The sequence below is a fragment of the Oncorhynchus keta genome, chromosome 5 (assembly GCF_023373465.1).
Source record: "Oncorhynchus keta strain PuntledgeMale-10-30-2019 chromosome 5, Oket_V2, whole genome shotgun sequence".
Taxonomy (NCBI): domain Eukaryota; kingdom Metazoa; phylum Chordata; class Actinopteri; order Salmoniformes; family Salmonidae; genus Oncorhynchus; species Oncorhynchus keta.
Genome location: NC_068425.1, coordinates 23,581,677 through 23,599,688, shown reverse-complemented (window position 1 = coordinate 23,599,688; position 18,012 = coordinate 23,581,677). Strand labels below are relative to the sequence as shown.

General features: G+C 42.6%; 2 pseudogenes; both read left to right on the top strand.

Moving 5' to 3' along the window:
• Positions 1–3,378: 3,378 nt before the first annotated feature.
• On the top strand, positions 3,379–5,007 carry LOC127930064 (G1/S-specific cyclin-D2-like; annotated as a pseudogene).
• A 1,774-nt stretch (positions 5,008–6,781) lies between these two features.
• Positions 6,782–16,331, top strand: LOC127930067 (nucleobindin-1-like; annotated as a pseudogene).
• Positions 16,332–18,012: the final 1,681 nt, after the last annotated feature.

The window sequence follows — 18,012 nt, the reverse complement described above, 5'->3', positions numbered from 1 at the left end:
TTTGTTCCAAATTCTTCTTTGTGTGAAATGCTTCGTTTGTTCGTTTGTTTTATCCCTGTCTTTCTATCTCAGAACATTTGTCCCTTTTTAATGGTGTATCATTGTGGTCTGCATTAATTCCACCCTGTTGCTCTCCTCTCTATTGCTGTCCTTCTCACTCTAAGTAATTCTAAATATAATATGAAGAATAATCTTACTGACAGAGCATTACAAGTACTATAAAATGCCTGCCTTAGAGTGTTATACATGCAGTACTATAATGTTTAAGGTTTTTAACTACCGGTATTATGTCATAACAATATTTTCATTTACCTGAAATTGCTGAATCTTACCAAATAAAGGGTACAAAAACAATCAATTACTGGTGAAATTGACTTTTTTTCTGATGTTTACTAGTCATATGTTCCCACCAGACTGTGTGACCCCCCCCCCAATTCTGTTAACCCTCCACTACCCTCCCAAACTATTCATCCTAACACTCCCATGAATTTTAATGCGTGACTGGTCCATGCCCTCTCCCTCATCTCAGTTCCATATGAAGTTTTAGACATGGTAATGCTAGTACGTGTAAGAGAGAGATCGACATGCAAACAATGAAAGATTTACCGGAAACCTAAAATACAAATATGTATTTTGAAGTGGGGTAACTGTTTGATTGTATTACTATTTATTGATTGCATTTTGTATTTTACTAATGGTGTTTTATGTTCTGCAGCGCTCATTTGGAAAAGAGGCCTGGATCTTAATGACTTCCTGTTGAAGTAAAGGTTCATTCAAATATTGTCTTGTCAGATGGTCTGTGAGTTTTGATACTCTTGTTTACACTGTAGTTATTGTTGTAAACTAATAAAACTAAGTGTAAAACACAGCTCATTTGCCAGAAAATTGTCAAAAGCACTTAGTTGTTTGACTTAGTTCTGAGTGATAGTGTTTATCAGTTCTGTAGGATGGTTTATGCAGTGTGTTAACTGAGTGAGCAGACCCCCCTTCCCCTCCCCGTCAGCAGGTGTCTGTGAGGTGAAAAGGATCTCTGTCCTCCACTGTCCCGGGCAATGAGGTGGAAAATGAGGGGAGAAACACACTCCCCTCTCAAGACCGACTGGGTCGTCCATGTCTCTCCATCCCCCTCTCTCCCTCCTTCCCTCTCTGTCTCAGTTTGAATACAGCTGCAATGTATGAATTTAGCAGGGTACTTAAACAGGCGGGCGATCTGTCACTCTGTTTCTCTTCCCCACGCCCCTCTCTGCCCTCTCTCTCTTCTGACCTAACCTCTTCTGACTCCCACAGCCAAACTCACTCTGGCTCTCATTCAAACTCAATCTGTTTTCAGTGCTAATCCAATCACTGTTTATGGATGTCTCTCTCAACAGCCATCATCCCCTCTAATTCTACAATGGTCCCAGTGTGTTGGGGTGATAATCTCTCTTGTTGTGATTGTGTTACCGCTTGGAGGGGGTTTTATCTGGAGTGTTTGAGATCTCAGAGGAGATCAAGTCTGTGGTTTAAATCTCAAGTCCCAGATAAGTGTGCTCTTACTAAAGAAGAATGCCTTTTGCATTCTTCTTGGGGTTTTCCAGCAAATGTGCAGCCACACACACACAGATGACTAATGATTAAGGGTGATTGAGGAATATTTCAGCAATGAAATCTCTTGACTTCGAAGAGATTCAACAAAAGGACTCAGAAATTATGCTATGACTTTCCACAGTGAATGTTAGTGAGAAACACAAAATACATTCCAGCTAAACATTAGCATAAAATAGATACTATTTTAAAAGAAAACAACTGTATTACAACATATCTATTTGAAGGTCTGATTAGTGATTGATTTAAAGCAGCAATCAGCAGTTGAAACAATAAGTGACTCCCCGCCCCTGTTTTGGGAAAAAGCTAAGGGATGGGGCTGTAGAAATGTAACAACTCTCAAATTCAAAGAAAGAGCTATGGATGCAAGGACTGACCATCCATGATATCAATATGATAGTTTTAACCATGTTTGTTTGCATTTACTTTGTTTACAACCATTGGGATAAAACAAGCTAGTATTTTGGGTTCTGATGTGCAGATTTCCCCTTTAATCAAGTAAAAATACAACATAACCTTAATTTATGCTTTTGTCTTATGATATTTTAAGGCTGATTCAAGAGGTGTGTAATTGATTCATTTTCAGTGCTTCCCAAATGTCTCTGTGAAACATATGCCCTCGTGTGTCCCTTTAAACCACCTGTAGTGTGACTCACTGTGTCAAATAGAATCTGAATTCACTACTTGTAAGTGTGACCCCATTGTGACCGTCAGGGAGTCCCCGAGGAGCATGCGAGAGTGTGTCTGCTGTCCAGTGAATGTGTGAAGGGTGTGTGTGTGTGTCAGAGAGAGAGAGGACCCAGCAGAAGGCCAGGGGCTGGTGTCTGACACTGATTTGTAAAGGAGACAATACGGCTCATTGACCTGCCTGCTCTACTGTCTGTTGCTCATACCTCACCCTGTCCTCCCCTAGTGGATTCACTGCTCTTTAAACAGGGGAGCAGATTGCTACAGGCTGGGGGGGAGTGACTGGACACAGGTTGCTTTGACAATGAGATTCCTCAGAGAGTTCTGGGCACTAGAGAGAGAGTTTCATGCCAAAAGTTAGATATTTAGAGTACGGAAATCTTTATTCATATATTAGTTTGTAGCACAATAAATTATGTGTAGCTACAAACAGGTCAGGGCAAAAAAGTTTACAAAAGGATTTTGTAAAAATGCAACCATTCAACACTGCATAAACCCTCACGTTGCTTTTCCAATTAACTGCAATTATAATCTCTAATTTCTCTATACAGTTTATATTATTTAATGGGAAAGAATTTGGAACTTTCAGTTTGAGAAGATATATTTCCATCTTTTCTCTTTCCCCTTTAATATTGTCAACAAACAACCTACTCCTCATGTTATCCATTCCGATTGTCAGAGTTTGTAGATGACCTTTTTTCTCCCTTCTCTCCCTTTCTCCCCTTCTCTTTTTCACTGTTGGGGGCAAGCTGTTGCCCTGTCCCTGCGGGCCCCTCCCCTCTTGTCTGCACCCTCTCCTCCTCCCCTCCCTCTCTCTCCTTCTCTATTTTCTCCCTCTCTCCACCTGTTGATGCAATTGTTGTACAGACAGCATTGTTGTCTTTTTATTATTTTATGTCAGTCACTATGTTACCACCCTCTTTCTCTTTCATTCCCTCTTCACCACACCCTCTATGTCATTTTCTTTCTCCGAGGGGTATAAAACCCAGCCAGAGGAGGTTCGATTCACAAGCGCCACACAGGAACACACACATAAAGAAGGGCGAGGAAATAAAAGGACATCCAACATAGCAGTGACAAGAAGAGGGTTTAATTGAGTTGGATTAGTTGCAGATTTTCAGCACACACATTGGTCCTACATTCTCTCTCCTTACACTGACAGAGTAACATTGACTTGTTGTATCCCACTTTCTGGACCGAGAGGAACACAAACCCACCTAGGTAGTTGTGTGTGGGCTGAGCTGAGGGATGTCTGTGTCTGTGTCTCTGTGGTGTGAGGAGGAAGTCCGAGGCCAGCAAGGTCAGGGAGCCCAGCAGGGCCAGGCCAGGGGCCAGTCACAGCTCCGGGCCCCCTGGGACCCCAGTGTGTCTGGGCAGCGGATCATCCAGAGGCTGCTACAGGTGGAGGAGAGATATCTGCCCTCCGCCCTCTACGTCGCCCTCATCCAGAGAGAGCCGGAGCGCAGAGAGGAGCTCGCCAAGTGGGCTATGGAAGTATGAACTTTCATTCTCTGGATTCCATTTTCATCTCTTTTTTCCCCACATAAATGTCTTTGGTGTACTGTGATGAGGCACTAATTGATTCTCTCCTGTTGGTCTCTCTACTAGGTATGCTGTGAGCGTGGCTGTGACGAAACAGTGTTTCCCCTGTCTGTCTCTATGTTGGACCGCTTCCTGTCTGCCTCCCTGTCTCTCCCTGTTTCACCCTACTGCCTGGCTGCAGCCTGCATCCTCATCGCCTCCAAACTAACAGAATGTGACACAATCTCTGCTGACTCTCTTTGTGCTGCAGCTGAGTACAGCTTCCTGCCCTCCAACATACGGGTAGGTCACCATTTTGATATTGAGGAGAGACACTTTCAAAACTCTGTATGTGACAATATGGGGACCTTGTGAATGCAAACCATCTCTGTATTATTATATGCATTGTATTCAGTGGGCTATATATACACTAAATGAAAATGTTTTTACACAGAAACACATGTATATTGATGTTCTTGCCCTTTCAACATAAGGAGATGGAACGTGTCATCCTTGCAACTCTTCGATGGGACGTTGCTGTGGTAACCGCTCAGGACTTCATTCCACATTTCCTTCCCCCTGTAGGGGAGAGGAAGGATGGAAAGACAGATACAGAGGAGTTATTCTCCACACTGCGTCGGCATAGTGACACCCTGGTTGCCATGTGTGTCTGTGACTACCGTTTCCTGGGAGCCCCTCCATCCCTGGTTGCTGCGGCAGCTCTGAACTCTGCCCTTCGGGTTTGGGCAACAAGGGTCCAGGTCATCTGGGTCATATGAGTGCTACACTGGCAGAACTGTGTCAGACTGACCTGGTGAGTGCCTAGCAGTATCTCTAATATCTCTACAGAAAATATCTCAACATATTGTTTGTATTACAGCCAGGAGCTGCAGTTCAACTCTATTCAGTAGCAATGCTGAATGAAAGACTGATTTAGAGGTGAAAATGGGACTGGAAAGAAAGGACCACAGAACTAAGTGTTTGAGTTACAGATTGGTTGTGATATGGTTAGTGTGACTGGAAGGGTACTGGTTTTAATCCTAATCTGTGTTTATCTTTCTTCTTTGATCACAGATGGTGTTGCAGTGTTACAGTGAATTGATAGAAGCTGCCCTCAAACAACGGCTCAGAGGTGGACTCCAAGACAGTGCCATGGAGAAGGATGGAGAAATAGAGGATGAAAGAGCAGGCACTCCTACTGATATGAGAGATTGATTTCTAAACACTAAATTGTGTAAGGCAAAGTGCGAATCAATGTGTCCTGCATGTAGCTCATCAGTGAAACTGATATAAACTCTTTATGACCTCAAATGCTGTACAATTTATTATATTTTGAAATTACTTTAATTTAATATTGTTTATTTATTCATTGTGTTTCTTGTGCCATATTTATTTTCATGACTGTGATTCTTTGTCATTATGTTGTTGATAGTATGTCCTTAATCTATTATTTATCCATTTATTTATTATGTGCAATTACATAATATTAATTTATTTCAATTCACCATTGTTTGTGTTTGTGACAAGGTAATTGATGAAATAATATACATAGCTATCTATTTTAATTAAATAAAAACATACCGTTTACCTGTTAGAATTTGATATTTTATTTATTTTCTCTTTATATGTGATGTGTATGATGGACAAACACCCTTATGGAAATAAGACACCCTTACAATGTAAATGAAATACAATTTCACGTATTTATGTATTGCCTTATTTAACTTCAAAACAATAACTGTACTTCGCATATGTTGGTGTTTTTCATAAGATACGGAAGACGTAAAGGAATACGTTTTTCTGTATTGGAACGAGACCAAAGATGATCTATTATATTGACAAGACTGACCATTCTAACAACGGAAACATATGTCATCAATGATGAAAGGCAGGAGAAATCAGGTGAGACCATTTTAGCCAATGAGAGGGTAGATAAGCGTGTGACCAACAGGCAAAACTAAGTTGTTTTTCTCTAAATTGCCGGAATGCCACGTGAATCCACTTATATAAGTACATTTGTAACCGCCTAAACATTACAAAACTTCTATTCGATTTCGACACCCTCCATGCAAAAAAGGGCTTATCTCACGCGGACATATTTTGGGCGCAGTAAATCCTCTCGCTTCGCCTCTTTCTCTCTGACGAGACCACTGAACTACAGTTTATTAATAAGAACCGACGGGATGGAGACGCTGAGGAATAATAATGCCGCGTTCATGTAATAGTCGGAACTGGGAACCTCAAAACTAGCAAATCGGAAATGTACGAATTTCCTAGTTCCGAATAGTAGTTGAACGCGTTATAAGAACGGACGGTACCCATACAATCGGTCAACATAGTCGCTTCTTTCTGACGTCATTTTCGGCTGCGACGCAAAAAAATAATAATAATTTCGGAAGACTTTCGGTAAAGGAAGTAACGTCAGCTGGCTAATACAACGGGCAAGAATTAGCCACCGATCAACAAGTAACGGTAAGCGAGAATCCCTCATGTCACACCTAGTGTACGTAATACTAAATTTGGCCTGTTGGCGTTGCCTGACGTTTTCTAGTGGGATTCGCGCATTTAATATGAATGGGGGATGCAAGATGGATGGAAGCCTCTCATCCGTAGCTTGCTAACGTTGGCTAGCTAGCTTCCTGTTGTTCAAGAGGCCGGTAGTGTCTTTGCTGTTGCGTGTTGTTGCGCTTTCTACTGAAAAGCTGTATATTGTCACACGAACTCGGAGCGTAGACCTTTCATTCAGTGAGGTTTCGCGTTAGCCCATAGTGCGTCACAAGCCCACAGTATCTGATGGTCAGTCTACCAGTTCCCATATAATGTCCATGCAACAGGATACGCCTCCTGTGATGTGCCTCTGTCTGTCAGATGTCAGCCGTCAAACATCATTCCGTTGGTGTTCAGTACCAAATGACAGACAGCTGAATAATGTCTGAATACACAATTGACATAGACAGATCTTATATGTTCATACTTCTCTTGCAGGAGGATGAACCTGGATCCTGGCTGGCTGCTGCTCCTATCCATGTCTCTGGAGGTTTGGTCAGTGCCCCTCGACCGCAATGCAACCCCCAGGAAGCACAGCCTCCTCAGGAGGAAAATGTGGTACGTCCATCCATCCGTTTGTGTGGTTGTTGTCTGTCTGTGTCTGTGTTGTCCATGTGTGATGTTTGTGTGTGTGGTTGCCTGTGTGTATCCATGTGTAACGTATCTGTGTGTGATGTTTGTGTGTGTGTGTGGTTGCCTGTCCATTGCAGGACACAGGCCTATACTATGACCGGTATCTGAGAGAGGTGATTGAAGTGCTGGAGACAGATCCCCACTTCAGAGAGAAACTCCAGACTGCCAATACAGAGGACATCAAGGTCTCTCTCTCTCTCTGTTGTTTTTCCCCTTGTCTTATATTTTCTGACCTTAGTTTTTTATTAGTTTTTGAAAGTATTAACTCACTAAGTACCCCCTCACCTCCTCTCTCATGATGTCATCTATAGTAGGGATTGGCACGGGTTATTTGAATGTCTGAATGGACGTTAGTATTCGATTACTTAATGGTCTATTTTAACTATGAAAATGCCTGGTCTAAAATTTCATAAAAGTACCTATGTGACATTGCTACATAGCCTGCAAGGATAGACCATTACATTAAACATTTTAATAACACAACAGTTTTATGACAGTTTTTAAGTGCCCATAAAAAATATGCTCCGGTAGCCTTCACACGTGTAGCTTGTTGTTATTGATGGTCAATCAAAGTGGTGTTACAGTCGGAGGCTCAATGTGTAGCAAAGGAAGTGGGAGATTTCTAATCGATGCAAATTAGAATAAAAATTATGGAAATAAGTTGGCTAAATGAGAAGGAGTAGGCTACAATGATCAACCAACAGGTAGGCTGTTGTTTCATATGAATGGAGTTGTCGTAGACAATTACGAGGTGTGCCGCAAAATAGCCTCAATTAGCCTTTCTACTTTAGCTAGCTAGCTGACTAACTTAGCTGGCTACTGTAGCCAGCTAGCTTCTTTACAATGATTTGGTTCAGTCAAGACCGGTACTACCAGATGGTATGATAGATAACCTTGTTGCAGCCAAGTTTTCTAACTAGCACGAGTCGGTTTGTCTACTTTTTCTCTCTCCCTCTGTGCCACACACACTGGCCCCTGCTCCTCTCTCACACCTCACTTACCCTTCCGCTGAAACGCGTAGGGTACCGTTTTCTTTAAAACATGTACTTCAACAATCCAGATATCTGAAAAAATATCATATTTGTATAGTGAAATAATTTCAAATGCCCATCCCTAATCTATAGTGTACATACTGTATGTGTAAATTATTTGTCTATACATTCTGTCTGTATTCGGTCTATGTTCTGTTTATTGTGGCAGCATCAAGTCACTGGGTCAAGTTCCTGGTACATGTACAGTAAATGTCCTGGCGAATAAAGGTGAATCTATGTGTCTGACTGACTGTCCATCTTCAGAATGGTCGTCTCAGTAAGGAGCTGGACCTTGTGGGGCACCATGTTAGAACTCGTCTGGATGAGCTGAAGAGACAGGAGGTGTCTCGCCTCAGGATGCTGCTCAAAGCCAAACTGGACAGCACCAACACACAGAGTGAGGGTTTCTAAAGGCCTGGAAGACCAAGATTATATATGTTTTCTCAGTCACTTGTTAAAACCCCTCTGTTTATCCCCAAGGTTTACAGATGGACCATGCCTCTCTGTTGAAGCAGTTTGAACACCTGGATCCACACAATCAGAACACCTTTGAGGCCAAAGACCTTGAGCTGCTCATCTCAACGGTAATGCAGTGAGCATAGAGTCCAGGGCCTGTATGTGCATTCATAGAACATCTAAGAGTATCTAGGATCAGTTTAGCCTTTTCAAATCAAATTTTATTGGTACAAATACACATTTATTGTGTACACACACACATATTTATCAGATGTTATTGCGGGTGTAGAGAAATGCTTGTGTTCCTAGCTCCAACAGTGCAGTAGTATCTAACAATTCACAACAATACACACAAATCTAAAAGTAAAAGAAGGGAATGAAGAAATATATAAATATTAGGACGAGCAATGTCGGAGTGGCATTGACTAAAATACAGTAGAATAGAATACAGTATATACATATGAGATGAGTAAAGCAGTATGTAAACATTATTAAAGTGACTAGTGTTCCATTATTAAAGTGGCCAGTGATTCCATGTCTATGTATATAGGGCAGCAGCCTCTAAGGTGCAGGGTTGAATAACCGGGTGGTAGCTGGCTAGTGATGGCTATTTAACAGTCTGATGGCCTTGAGATAGAAGTCTCTCAGTCCCAGCTTTGATGCACCTGTACTGACCCCGCCTTCTGGATGATAGCAGGGTGAACAGGCAGTGGCTTGGGTGGTTGATGTCCTTTTTGGCCTTCCTGTGACATCGGGTGCTGTATGTGTCCTTGAGGGCAGGAAGTGTGCCCCCGGTGATGCGTTGTACAGACCGCACCACCCTCTGAAGAGCCCTGCGGTTGCGGGGGGAGAAGTTGCCATACCAGGGGGTGAAACAGCCCGACAGGATGCTCTCAATTGTCCATCTGTAAAAGTTTGAGTGTCTTAGGGGCCATGCTGAATTTCTTCAGCTTCCTGAGGTTGAAGAGCAGTTGTTGCTCCTTCTTCACCACACTGTGTGGGTGGATCATTTCAGATTGTCAGTGATGTGTACGCCGAGGAACTTGAGGGTACTATGGTATTGAAAGCATTCTTCTGTAGCTATTCCTCGTGTCCAGATGGGATAGGGCAGTGCGATGGCGATTGCATCGTCTGTGGATCTATTGGGGTGGTATGTCAATTGAAGTGGGTCTAGGGTGTCAGGTAGAGGTGATATGATCCTTAACTAGCCTCTCAAAGCACTTCATGATGACAGAAGTGAGTGCTACGGGGAAATAGTCATTTAGTTCAGTTACCTTTGCTTTCTTGGGTACAGGAACAATGGTGGACATCTTGAAGGAAGTGGGGTCAGCAGACTGGGATAGGGAGAGATGGAATATGTCTGTAAACACTCCAGACAGCTGGTCTGCACTTACTCTGAGGACGCTTCTAGGGATGCCTTCTGGGCTGGTATTCTTGTGAGGGTTACCACGCTTAAATGTCTTACTCACAGAATGAGAGCCTACAGTCCTTGAAATCAGGCCGTGTTGGGCATTGTTATCCTCAAAGCGGACAAAGAAGGTGTTTAGTTTGTCCGGGAGCAAGACGTGGCTGGTTTTCCCTTTGTAATCTGTGATTGTCTGTAGACCCTGCCACATACGTCTCGTGTCTGAGCCATTGAATTGTGACTCCACTTTGTCTCTGTACTGACGTTTTGCCTGTTTGATTTCCTTACGGAGAAAATAACTACTGTTTGTATTCGACTATATTCCGCAGTGGTTCGCGCTTTCAGTTTTGTGCTGCCATCTATCCACGGTTTCTGGTTTGGGTAGGTTTTAATAGTCAGTGGGAATAACATCCTCTATACACTTCCTGTTGAATTCAGTCACCGTGTCTTTGTATACGTCAATGTTATTCTGAGGTTAGCCAGAACATATCCCAGTCCGCTTGATCAAAACAATCTTGAAGCATGGATTCCGATCTGGTCAGACCAGCTTTGACTAGACCTTAGCACGGGTACTTCCTGTTTGAGTTTCTGCCTATAGGAAGGAGGAGCAAAATGCAGTCGTGATCTTATTTGCCGAAGGGAGGTTGGGGGAGGGCCTTGTAGGCATTTCGAAAGAGTTGCAGTGGTCTAGTGTTTTATCAGAGCGAGTACGACAGTCAATGTCTTGATAGAACTTCAGTAGTGTTTTCCTCAGATTTGCTTTGTTAAAATCCCCAGCTACAATAAATGTAGTCTCAGGATATGTGGTTTCCAGTTTGCATAAAGTCCAGTGTAGTTCCTTGAGGGCTGTCGTGGTATTGGCTTGAGGGGGAATATAATAATACATGGCTGTCACTGGAACCGGAGAGAATCGGGAGGTTGGGAGGTAAAACGGTCGGCATTTGAATTTGACGTATTCTAGGTCTGGTGAACAAAAGGACTTGAGTTCCTGTATGTTATCACAATCACTCCATGAGTAGTTAATCATGAAACATACACCACCGCCCTTCTTCCCTGGGAGTTCTTTATTCCTGTCTGCGCAATGTACTGAGAACCCAGCTGGCTGTATGGACGGGGACAGTATATCCCGAGAGAGCCATGATTCTGTGAATCAGAGTATGTTACAGTCCCTGATGACTCTGGAGGATCCTTGCCCTGAACTCATCTACTTTATTGTCCAGAGACTGAATATTAGCGAGTAATATACTTGGAAGTGGTGGAGGGTGTGCAAGCCTCCTGAGTATTCGGGAAAGTCGTATTCCTGGTCGTTACCGCCGCTCTGATTTCCAAAAGTTATTTCCGGCTATATGTAATAACACAAAAACTGCTCTGGGCTAATAATGTAAGAAATAACACCAAAAAAACCTAAATACGGCAAAGTTGCTTAAGCGCTAGAAGCAGATCTGCCAAGTTTGTCTGTCGGCACCATCTTTTATCATAATTAATGCGATTTATATTGGGTGCTAATCCTAGATCAGTATTCCTACTCCAGAATGCGTTATGAATACGGGCCCTGATTCTTATCTACTTGTGTCATAACACTGGTGTTGATGTACTTCATTATCCCCTCGTCCTTGTCCTCTGCCTCCCTGCTAGGCCAACGTACTTCAGTATCCCCCCATCCTTGTCCTCTGTCTCCCAGCTAGGCCGATGTATATCAGTTTCCCCTTGTCCTCTGTCTCCCTGCTAGGCCAATGTACAGTACCAGTCAAAAGTTTGCTCATTCAATGTTTTTCTTTATTTTCTACATTGTAGAATAACAGTGAAGACATCAAGACTATGAAATAGCACATATGGAATCATGTAGTCACCAAAAAACGGTTAAACAAATAAAATATTTTTAGATTCTTCAAAGTAGCCACCCTTTCCCTTGATGACAGCTCTGCACACTCTTGGCATTCTCTCAACCAGCTTCATGAGGAATGGTTTCCAACAGTCTTGAAGGAGTTCCACATATGCTGAGCATTTGTTGGCTGCTTTCCCTTCACTCTATGGTCCAACTCATCCCAAACCATCTCAATTGGGTTGAGGTTGGGTGATTGTGGAGGCCAGGTCATCTGATGCAGCATTCCATCACTCCTTCTTGGTCAAATAGCCCTTACACAGCCTGGAGTTGTGTTTCGGGTCATTGTCCTGTTGAAAAACAAATGATAGTCCCACTAAGCGCAGACCAAATGGGAGGGCGTATCGCTGCAGAATGATGTGCTAGCCATGCTGGTTAAGTGTGCCTTAAATTCTAAATAAATCACAGACTGTGTCACCAGCAATGCACCATCACACCACCTCCTCCATGCTTCACAGTGGGAACCACACATGCAGAGATCTTCTGTTCACCTACTCTGGGTCTCACAAAGACATGGCGGTTGGAACCAAAAATCTACAATTTGGACTCATCAGACCAAAGGACAGATTTCCACCGGTCTAAAGTCCATTGCTCATGTTTCTTGGCCCAAGCAAGTCTCTTCTTTTTGGTGTCCTTTAGTAGTGGTTTCTTTGCAGCAATTCGACCATTTATGCCTAATTCACGCAGTCTCCTCTGAACAGTTGATGTTGAGATGTGTCTGTTACTTGAACATTTATTTGGGCAGCAATCTTGAGGTGCAGTTAATGCTAATGAATTTATCCTCTGCAGCAGAGGTAACTCTGGGTCTTCCTTTCCTGTGGCGGTCCTCATGAGAGCCGGTTTCATCATAGTAATAATAATAATAATACTAATAGTACTTGATGGTTTTTCCGACTGCACTTGAAGAAACGTTCATAGTTCTTGAAATGTTCCAGATTGACTGACCTTCATGTCTTAAGGTAATGATGGACTGTTGTTTTCTCTTTGCTCAAATGCATTAAGAAAGAAAAAGAAATTCCACAAATTAACTTTTAACAAGGCACACCAGTTAATTGAAATGCATTCCAGGTAACTACCTCATGAAGCTGGTTGAGAGAATGCCAGAGTGTGCAAAGCTGTCATCAAGGGTGGCTACTTTGAAAAATCTCATACATTTTGATTTGTTTATCACTTTGTGGTTACTACATGATTCCATATGTGTTATTTCATAGTTTGTCTTCACTATTATTGTACATTGTAGAAATAAATTAAGGAGTAGGTGTATCCAAAATTTTGATTGGTACTGTACATCAGTATCTCCCTCATCCTTGTCCTCTTGTCTCCCTGCTAGGCCACTAAAGACCTAGAGAACTACGATGCAGAGAGACATGATGAGTTCAAACGCTATGAGATGCTGAAGGAGCACGAGAGACGGGAGTACCTCAAGGGTCTGGACCAGGAGAAGCGAGAGAAGGAGGAGAAGAGGATGGAGGAGCTGAAGGATAAACACCGCAAGCACCCCAAGGTCAACGCTCCGGTGAGAGAGAAAGACGGAGAGAGCGAGTAAGATTGAGGGAATGCTTTTTGTATGCGAGACCAGTAGAATGGAATCTCTCTCTCTTTTCTCTCTCCCTCTCTTTTCTATCTCTCCATCAGGGCAGTGTAGCTCAACTGCGTGAGGTATGGGAGGAGACTGATGGACTGGACCCAACAGAGTTTAACCCAAAGACCTTCTTCAAACTGCATGGTCAGTTAAGCTGCACTCTACTATTACATGATGATGACGTTTGTATGTGTTCAAATAATGTTTATTTTCCTCCCTGTAGATGCGAATGGAGATGGTGTTTTAGATGAGCAGGAACTAGAGGCCCTCTTTGCCAAAGAGGTAACGCACATTGTGTGTGTGTGTGTGTGTGTGTGTGTGTGTGTGTGTGTGTGTGTGTGTGTGTGTGTGTGTGTGTGTCCCTCACGTGTGTGTGTCCGTGTGTGTGTCCGTGTGGTATAGTAACAGCTCTCTCTTGCCCTCTACCACCAGCTGGAGAAGGTCTACGACCCAAAGAATGAGGAGGATGATATGATGGAGATGGAGGAAGAGAGGCTGAGGATGAGGGAGCATGTCATGAAGAACGTTAGTATTGTTTGGATTTCTGTCCTCTGTTTTAATCCTCCATTCCTGTTTTTCCTTGTTTCTGTGTCTTTATCCCTCTCTCCCTCTCTCTGTTCTCTCTCTCTCTGTTCACCTCTCATCCTTTCACTCTGTCTGTTTAGCTCTCATCCGTTCACTCTCTGTTCACCTCTCATCCGTTCACCTCTCATCCGTTCACTCTCTGGCTGTTCACCTCTCATCCGTTCACTCTTGGTCTGTTATCTATTACTTTTTCTGTTTTGACAGGTGGACATCAATCAAGATCGACTCTCAGCCTGGAAGAGTTCCTTAAATCAACAGACAAGAAAGAGTTCAATAACCCTAAAGAATGGGATGTAAGTGAGTGAGGGACGTTGGGTCATTTTATAGTTTGTGTGTTGAGTGATGTCAGGCTCGTCTTCACCCCATCCCTCCAGACTTTAGATGACACCAAGCCGGTGTTTACAGAGGCTGAGCTCCAGCCGGTTTGAGGCGGAACTGCGGACCAAGGAGGAGGAGCTCGGTAAGAGGGCGGAGTCTCTTCGTCAGGAGCAGGATCTGCTGAAGGAGAGGGGCAAGGCCCTGGAGGCCCAGAGACGAGAGTACCAACAGGTAGACAACCACCACTTACTCTGCACAGTGGTATGGAGGATAGCCATACTATGAACAGCCAAATACTGCAGAATAAGCCATACTGTCACTATAGCGATTATATCTTCAATGAAATATGAAACTATGAGTAGCCATATGATGAAATGTTTGTCTGATCCTGTCAGGCAGTGCTAGAGATGTCTCAGAGGAAGGAGAAACAGGCAGTGGAGGGGCAGCCTCCTACGGGTCCTAACGGAGAACTACAGTTCCACCAAGAGATGCAGAAACTGGAAGATCAAGGTAAACGGGATAGACAAGATAAAAGGGCAGAGATGGAGTGAGTTGGGGACATTTTTGCTTTTGTCTCCTCTGAGGGGTTCTTTCAGTAATGGAATGTTCTCTCTGGCACTCTCATTCAGGTGCTAAAGCTCCTGTTGAACAAGAAGTCCAAGAGGCCCAGAATAACCTGCCTGCAGAACCACCACAGAACCTGCCCATACACACCTAATGCAGAACCCTGATACACATAGGGTTGCAATGGGAGGGTATATTACTGGAAACTTTCTAAGTTTACCAGTAAACTACCAGAATTTTTGTAACTTTCAAGGAATATATGTAATTTTATCAGATGACATCTAGTGTCTTTTTTTGGTACTTCAGATTATCACAGGTGTTTGTGAGCATGGTTACATGCATACCATAATTGGATTTTGTTTAAAACATTTACATGCTTTGCAAGAAGAACAATTTCCTTAATAATCCTGTTTACGTCTGAAATCAGGCTACTGATGAGACTTCAGATAAATTCAGAAAATCAGCCATCTAAAAAAATGTTTGACCACATTGGCCAAACTTTTTTGCAAAACCTTTTTGATTCTGAGTTGGGACATATAAAGTTTGTATGTGAAAACAATTTCTAATATGCATACTTTTGTTTTTCCAAATTCACGCATAAGAGGGAGTCTGGTGCTGGGCGCAAATCAAATACACAGCTCGAATGCAGTAATTTGAAAGATTGCCTAGAAAACCAGGTGTTTTAATTGGTGTATGCTTACTTAGATTTTGACCGTACGCCGATTCAAGATAAGCAGAGTAAGGTGTTCACGTGACTATTTCCATACCTGGCATAATGCCATAATCAGTTTAATATCAAATTATTAGTGTGCATGTAAACATACTCATGAATTATCTCTGGCCCTCTGTGTGATATAACATCTATACAATAATTAAATGAGATGACAAAGCTGTAAAATATCCTAAATATAAACCATCAACGTAGTGAATGTCATTGATGTTTAATATGAGGGTTTCAGAATAAAATACCCTTTGTTTATTTTACACTTTTTTTATTTTACTATGTCAATATGTCTTTGTTGTAAATATTTGGGGATCAAACTGGTGGCAGTTGTGAAAAAATACAATAGTTTGTGGAGTGAATTGAAAACAATGCAATTGTTGATTAGATGCTTTTCCAAAATGATTTAGGTTATTTTTCTCTTGAACCATATAGTCTATCCACTAGAAACTCACGGACATTATGGTCACAGATGTAAAAAATAATAATACTATATATGAATAACATTTTTTTAGTTCAAGTATAAATCACCAAAGTTACCATAGATGACCTGTTATTTACCAAAATTACAGAGGATTCCAGTAACTTTGGTAAAATAGTGGTAGCTGTGCAACCCTAAATACACACATGCTCTTGCAGGAACACATCTCTTTCACTGACACACATATCCAGATGGGTACAGCAGATGACATCATACAGCACAAGCGCACAACCCCAGTCAGTCAAGCACATCGTATCGTCCCCTGGCACAGTCCCGGTGTTCACCTATCTCTGTGGTTTACATTTGATCTCAATAAATTATTCAACTCACTGGACCTAGCCTTCTAGATTTTTAAATTCTCTGTCTATAGATATTCTGCCCTTATGTTGTCTGTGTGTTGTATACCTAGCTTACTATTTCCACTGTTTTCCCCCAAATGTTAAATTTCTGATTTGTGACCGCTAACCCTTTCCCAGATGAGGTACATTGTTTGAATATTTAATTCCCAATCCCTTCTGCCTTCACACTCCTCTAGTTGACCTTTGACCTCTCCTGCCAATAACTAATGTATCTATTGGTCACTGGGATCTGGCATGCTTCTGTACATTGTTGTTATTCCAGCCTTGTCCCTTCTGTCATCACCCTTCTTATTTTAAATGTATTTGAAACATTCTGTTATAGTAATGAATCCCTTCGGTGTCTGTACTGTGCTCTCTCTTTTCCTCTGCTGTTGTCCAGTGGTATGGTTCTCCGGGGAGTATGTGCTGATCATTGTTCTCTCCCATGGAATGGGTCCCTGGCACACAGTGCATTCCTACCCTGCATTCCACTCACACCCTGACCCCCAGTGACCTCAATGATGACCTCACTGCCCCTTCTTTCTGGGTGGCGATACAGCTGTTAGCTGTCAATCACTATGCTGCTGGTGATGTCACAGCTCAGGAATGGACATATCTGTGTGTTTAGCAACATCTGCACTCATTTTTCTTCAAAATGTTATTTTTTATTCTCAGTCTGGTGGTAGGTGAGACAAGTATGTGACAAAATGAAGGAGAGACAGCTGGATGTAATCTCCAATTATGAGCAACATAAGTTCTATATGTGACCATTTTGAACATCTATATGGTTGGAAAACATGCAGTACCAGAGCAACACAGCAGATGATGGTAGACACTGATCAAACTGAGTGTCCCTCACACAGATTTATGTAACTGTCTTTCCTTTTTTATCTATAAAGGAATCATCTTTCAGCTTTGATATTTACAGCACCTCGCCTCCATCTTGGAGTTTGGGGGTGGTTACTTCATGAGTTGGTTATGGAAGTGACCTGTGTTACCTTGTTCTTATGTGTCCAATGTCCATAGCCTGAGGCACATCACCCCTCTGTTCTCATGTTAATTCTCTGGATAGAACAACTGACTGTCTCTGCCTGTGACCTTTGGAACCCCAATGAACCCCACTGGAACCTGAAGGAATCACCAGATAATAATAGGAAATGATACCATTATGGAATGATCCTAGTATTAGATATAGTGCTGATGCTGCTGACACGTCTATGTCACCACCATCTCCAGATCAGAGACTCACATTTTCAACCTCTCTCTGTCTTGAGTCTGTAATACCAACATGTTTCAAGCAGACCACCATAGTCCCTGTGCCCAAGAAAACTATGATAACCTGCCTAAATGACTACCGACCTGTAGCACGTCTGTAGCCATGAAATGCTTTAAAAGGCTGGTCATGGCTCACATCAACACCATTATCCCAGAAACCCTAGACCCACTCCAATTTGCATACCTCCCCAACAGATCCACAGATGATGCAATCACTATTACGCTCCACACTGCCTTTTCCCACATGGGCAAAAGGAACACCTACGTGAGAATACTATTCATTGATTACAGCTCAGCGTTCAACACCATAGTGCCCTCAAAGCTCATCACTAAGCTAAGGACTCTGGGACTAAACACCTTCCTTTGCAACTGGATCCTGGACTTCCTGACGGACTGACCCCA